Source organism: Durio zibethinus, chromosome 17, assembly GCF_047325235.1.
Source record: "Durio zibethinus cultivar Kanyao isolate XHJ-2024 chromosome 17, ASM4732523v1, whole genome shotgun sequence".
In the NCBI taxonomy this organism is placed as follows: Eukaryota; Viridiplantae; Streptophyta; class Magnoliopsida; order Malvales; family Malvaceae; genus Durio; species Durio zibethinus.
Window position 1 is genome coordinate 18,498,491 of NC_143178.1, and position 6,708 is coordinate 18,505,198.

Consider the following 6,708-nt stretch of genomic DNA (forward strand, 5'->3'; position numbering starts at 1 on the left):
ATATGAATTTTTGTTTTTACTATGTATTGCATATATGCATCCATGTAAACATCGTTGTATGTACATTATTCCATTTGTTTGGGACAATATTTGCCTTTCTTGTTTTGTATATAGTTGTGAATATGAATTCTTACTATGTATTACATACATGTATTTACATATACATGCATCCATGTAAACATTTTTGTGAGTACATTATATCATTTGTTTTAAGGAAAATCTTTGCCTTTTCACTTTTGTACATAGTTTTGGATATGAAGTTTTGTTTTCATTATGTATTGCATACATTTATTTGCATATAAATCCATGAAAATATCTTTGTATGTATGTTATTTCATTTTTTTGAAATAATCTTTGCCTTTTCAATTTTGTACATAGTCTTGAATATGAATTCTTGTTGTTACTATGTATTGCATACATGTATTTGGATATACAATTTTGTATGTACATTATTGCATTTGTTTGGGGCAATCTTTGGTACGTAAATATGAATTCTTGTTTTTCATTTTGATTTGCATGCAGATATTTGTATATATTTTTTCATCTATTTGAATTGTTTGACAATAAAAGCCTATATGATTTATTTTCATGATTGAAAAATGTTAAAGAAAAATTTTTGTGGAAACAATCTTAAGAGAATTGGTGATTACTTTCAAAAATGAACATACACAGTTGTTTCACTTACCATTTCATATCCCAATTCAATTGAACACCACACCATTCAAAGCTTGACTTCTCAAGTCCCATGATCTTGATTTACACTTGAAAAAAAATGGATTTCCAAGTTAATGATCTTCATTAAGGCTATAAGCAATGAAATTTGTAAAAACTTTTTTGGAAAATTCTTTGTAAGCCAATACATAGACTATTTCTTAAATATTCTAGATTTTGACAATTTGATAAATGTTAAGACTATTCAAAACACATCACTACCCATGTTTCTTCACAAACCCTAAACCTCTCCAAATTTTTTCTTGGGCAAAATTACCAAAAGGATCATATCCCCTCAATATCCTTGTTTGACACCTTGATTTATGCAACATTCCTTTTCTCTTTCATTCATTACCTTAAAATTTTTCTTTGCCCACATCTTAGGACAAATTTACCAAAAAGTCAAATTATTTAATTTTCTCAATATCCTTTCCTTTGGATGGCATTGATTTTATTTCTTGGTGTAAGTTGTGAAAATGAAGATTGTTACATTAGGACTTCATTTGATGTAGCAAGATAATATACTCTGACCTTGAGTTGTAAAAAAAAAAAAGAGCAAAAGAAAAATAGAAAAAGAATTGATTATAATGTCATGCATATGAGATATTCAAAAGATTCCAAAATCAAAGAAAAAAAGCTACTCCTAAGAATTGTTTTTCAATAGTGGTATACATATTTGGTATGATAAATGGCCATCTTTATATTTCCTTCACAAAAAAGAAAATATCCATTTGTTACCCATCTTGAGCCCATTGAATTTTTTTTGAAAAAACTTTAACCAAGGATCACCCTTCATACTGAGAGGCAAGCATGAGCAGTGATCTCCTTGAGAAAGCATTAGATTTAAAGCAAAAGACAAGAAAGAATGCCTACAATCAAAAAGAAAGTTCTAAAATTTTGAACTCTATTTGTCAAGAAGTGAAAACATGAAAGAAAAAAATAGGGAAAAAAAAAGAAACGAAAAAAAAGAGAAAAAAAAAGAAAAATAAAAAAAGATGAAAAATGTGGAAAGAAAAATGTCATTAAGAAAAGAAATGATCATTGGTATGATTACCTATAAAAACGTTTTTGGACCTATTTATTTTTTCTTTCAAAATCCCAAACGCTAGCCTATGCTACGTCTATCAACAAGTCCATTTTGATTAAGTATGGATATCTAAATTGAAAAACTTTTCTTCAAGAAATCACATCACTTTTTTATTTTGGATGAATTTTGAGTTATCCAATTCATGATGTCATAGTAAAAAAGAAATAAGAAAAAAAGAAAACAAGAAAGATTGAATTAAGCTTTAGGGTGAAAAATTGAAAGGGCAGTCTAAAGCAAATTTCAAAGCAACGCAAGCAATTACATTAGAGAAAAGGATTTGGAAAGAACCAATAAGCAATGAAGACTTTTGAGAAAATTAAAAAGATGAACCCTAATTTGAAGGTTTGTTTTGAAATTTGAGCATTTCTTTCATTCCTAGAAATTTTGAACCTAACACAATCAATCTTGACATTTGTTAAAATGCCCCATATCGTGCCAAAATGAATTGTGCTTTAAAAAGAATCATTTTTCAAAATTGAACTTTCATTTGTGAGACTAGATGAAGAAACACTGATTTTTTTTCTTATTCAATGACAAAGTCTTTCTTAAAAATTGAAATCTTGATGTGTCAAACCATTTCATCTTTTTGGAAAAACCAAGATTCACCTAATTCGTTCTAGGTAGTAATCACCAACTTTTAAGAGATCTAAATGTCACATGTTGATACATTTTGCTCATGGAAAAGTGATATGTAGGGTAATTTTTTAGGCAATTGGTTGCCATTCTTTTGGGGGTTTTTGAAAATTTTCAAATTTGAAGCATTGTATACATGAATTTTGATGGATAGGAAAAATGATTTTCAAATCAATATGACAAGAGTGACTTTTATGGGTCAACAAAAATTCTTTGTTTGATAATTGTTTTTGCACTATTTGATAAATGTACAAGTCTTTGTTTTGATAATTATATTTGCATAATTGTTTGAATATGCATTTGCATCATTTAAGAAATTTGTTAGTTACATAATTGATTGGACCATGCATCTATATTATTTGGTGAATATCTAAATCACTGTTTTGAATAGTGCATATTATTTGTACTATGCATCTACATCATTTGGTGAGTATATAAATCATTATTTGAGCATTGCATTTACATCATAGTTAGAATCGTGCATTTGCATCATTTGGTGAGCATCATTTGATAAAGATTCTTGAATATACTAACAAAGATGATTAAAAAGGACATTTACATCTAATTTACCAAGATAGATATTTACATTTGTTATGGAAAGCATTGGTGAGATAAGTATTTACATCTATGTGTTAGTAGGATACATTGGCATGACATTTACATTTTTGCAAACTTCAAGGAGAAAAAAGATTAAAAAAGATTTGACTTAAGCTTAGATTGAGCCCATGGCGCCAATTGAGGGTTTAAGCCCAACAATGTTGGCCTGTGAAAAAAAAAATATGAAAATTGCATGACATTGATTAACATTAGCATTACATTCATGATAGTTGTTTGATGGATGAGAAATTTTGTTCCTGGATATTGAAATTAAATTCAGTGAAAGGATGAGGAATTTTTTTAAGAAGATATGCTTTCTGAAATGAGAAAATTTTTTAAGATAAGGTTTTGCTTGGTTGGAAAAATTATTATGATTTTGACTCTTGATTACAAAGATTTTTTAAGTGGATGAGGAAGAAATTTTGAAAATATTTTAAAATTGTTAAGCCTTTGTTTAGAAGAGCATCGAGCTTTATAAGACTTCTAGACATAATCTCTAAGTCCTCCAGATAAGATTAGTAAATCTTCCAAGCTGAATCTATTTTAGTTTTGTGATTTGTAAGACTTTCGGGTATAGTCTCTAAGTTCTTCGGATAAGATTTGTAAGTCTTATGAGTTGACTTTGTTTCAATTTTATGATTTGTAAGACCTTCGGATATAATTTCTAAGGTTTATTGGCAAGATTTGTAAGTTTTTTTAGTTGAATCTGTTTTAGTTTCATGATTTGTAAAACCTATGGCATAGTTTCTAAGTCCTCCAGGCATGATTCGTAAGTTTTTCAAACTGAATTTAGTTTTGAGATTTGTAAGACCTTCGAGTATAGTCTCTAAGTCCTTCGGGCAAGATTCATAAGTTCTTTGAGCTGAATCTATTTTTATGTCTTCGAGTATAGTCTTTAAACCCTTCGAGCAAGATTTGTAAGTCTTCCCAATTAAATCTATTTTAATGCTAAAATTTGTTAGTCCTCTGGGCAAAATCTGAAGAAAAACTAATGTTGATTTTTGAGGTTGAATTTGGAGTTTTACAACATTCATTGCATTTAATTTTGAATTTGAAACAAAAATTTTAAGAGCTTTCATGGAAATTTTAGACTTGACAATTCTTGATATAAAAATGTTGAAAATATTTGACAAGATTAGCTGGTACATGCTGAGATTTAAGCTTAATTAGTTGGTATATGACAAGAAAAATGTTAATTTTTTTAAAGTTTCATTGTCTTTTTCAAAGCTAAGAATGATTTATAGGACCTCTGGGAATAATCACCAAGACTTCTAACCATGATTTGTTAGACCTCTTAGCATAATCTCTAAGACCTCCGGGCATGGTTTATAAGACCTCCAAACATAATCTCTAAGACCTTTAAACATGATTTGTAAGACCTCCAAACATAATCTTCAAGACTTCCAGGTTTGATTTGTAAGACCTCAAGGAATAATCTTCAAGACTTCCGGGCATAATCTTTAAGACTTCAGGGCATGATCTCTGAAACATTCAGCTATCTTTTTAGATTTGATTATTTAAAGTTTCAAGCCTCAATTGTCAAGGATTATGGTGAAGCATTTGCAATTTTCATTTCTTGGACCCAAACAAATTGGATGTCTTTTGTTTTTGTACAATTCTTGTTTCATAGAAAATGCATAAAGAGGGGCAGCTACAGACATATCATTTTGTCTAGGATTTTATCGATATTATTGGGCTTCGAGCTTTAATTTGATATTAGGCTTTCAATTATGCTATTAGATTTTAAGCCTAAATAAAAAAAAGCCCAAAATAATTTTATTTATTTTTATTATTTAATGTGGATTTTTTTGTGATTTTTTTAAGAATGTGGTTTTGTCTTTAAGATTTGAAAATTAATTTATGAGCTTGGATTTGGCAACACTAGGACTCCAATTCTCCTAAAAAAGTGAAATAGGATTATACATTGTTAAAACTGAATCTTGATAGATTTAATTTCAAGAAATATTTCTTGTGAATTTTTAGACGCAAATTTGCTATAAAAAAGGTATTAACATCTTAATTAAAGAGGGCCTAATAGCACCAATTCCCAATTAGAACCCATTGAAAAGCAAATTTTGTCAAACTTTTGAAGCACACAAAGGGGGCTCGAATAGGGAAACAATTGGGACAAAGTTTGGCATTCATACTTAATTTCCAAATAGCAATCTCAACCAAAGTCTAAAAAATCGAGTAGAACATAAAGTGGAACAATTTGGTTAATAACTAACTTCAAGTCTCCAAATATTTTCAATTGAGTGATCTTAATATCCATTGTCATTTCTAATCCAATGATCAAAGCTTGGTGCTTGAGCACATTATTTGAACAATTTTCAGTTAAAGTGAATGCATAAGGGAAAATTTTTCCCTTTGGAGTGATAAAGATAACACTTGTTCTAGCTCCATCTCGACATGCAACTCCATCGAATAATAATTTTCATGGTCTAAGAATTTCAATGAAAGAACATCTTCATCAAGAAGTCTTCAAAAAATTCCCTATCATCTGAGATTGGATGATCTACAAGAAAGTCGACAATAGCTTGTCCTTAATGGCCTCTTGGGGAACATAGGTGATGTCAAACTCTTATAACAAAAGAACCTATTTTGCAAATCTTTCACTAAGTACATACTTAGACATCAAATACTTAAAGTGATTGGCTTGTGAGATTAAGGGTATAAAATGAGCTTCCAAGTAATGCCTTAAATTTTTAACTACGAACATTAATGCCAATCATGTCTTTTCAATAGGAGAATAATTTAATTCAACACCCCTTGAGGGTTCTACTAAGATAGTAAAGTGCTATCTCTTTTCCCCTATCACTTTGTTGTGCTAAAAATGCTCCTAAAGATCGTTCTTGTGCAACAATATAAAGGATCAAAGGTCATCTCAGTATAGGGGCCTTCAAAATAAGAGGCCTTAACAAGTAAGCTTTAATGCTTTTAAAAACATTATTGCAAGCCTTGTCCTAAACAAAAGGAACATTTTTCTTTATCAAACAATTGAATAGTTGATATCCGCCTGCCATATTTGAAATAAAATGATGGATATAAGCCAATTTTCTTTGCAAACTTTTGAGTTCATGAAGATTGTGCGGTTCTAGCATCTTCATAATGGCTTTTATTTTTGATTGATCAATCTTAATTCCACGAGGTCATAAGATGAATCTTAAAAATTTGCCAGAAGATACTCCAAAAGCACATTTTAGAGGATTCATTTTCAATTGATATCTATGAGACCTTTCAAACACTTGATAGAGGTTAGTAAGATGATTAGCTTTTTTTTTTTTTCGATTTCACTACCAAGTCATCAACATAGCATTCAACATTCTTGTCAAGCATGTAATAAAAAATCTTTTGCATTTCTCTTTGATAAGTAGCACTTACATTTTTTAGCCAAAAAACATAACCTTCTAACAATATATTCCTTTTAGTGTTCGAAATGTAATGAGCTCCTCATCTTTTGGATCCACGTGAATTTTATTATAGCCGATGACCTATCTATAAAAGATAAAGCTTCATGGCTAGCTGTTGCATCAACCATTAATTCTGTCAAAGGAAAAGGAAAATCATCTTTTAAACAAGCATTATTCAAATCTCTAAAGTCCACACAAACTTGAATTTGTCCATTCTTTTTTCTAACTAGAACAATATTTGAGATCCAAGTGGGATACTTGACTTCTCTA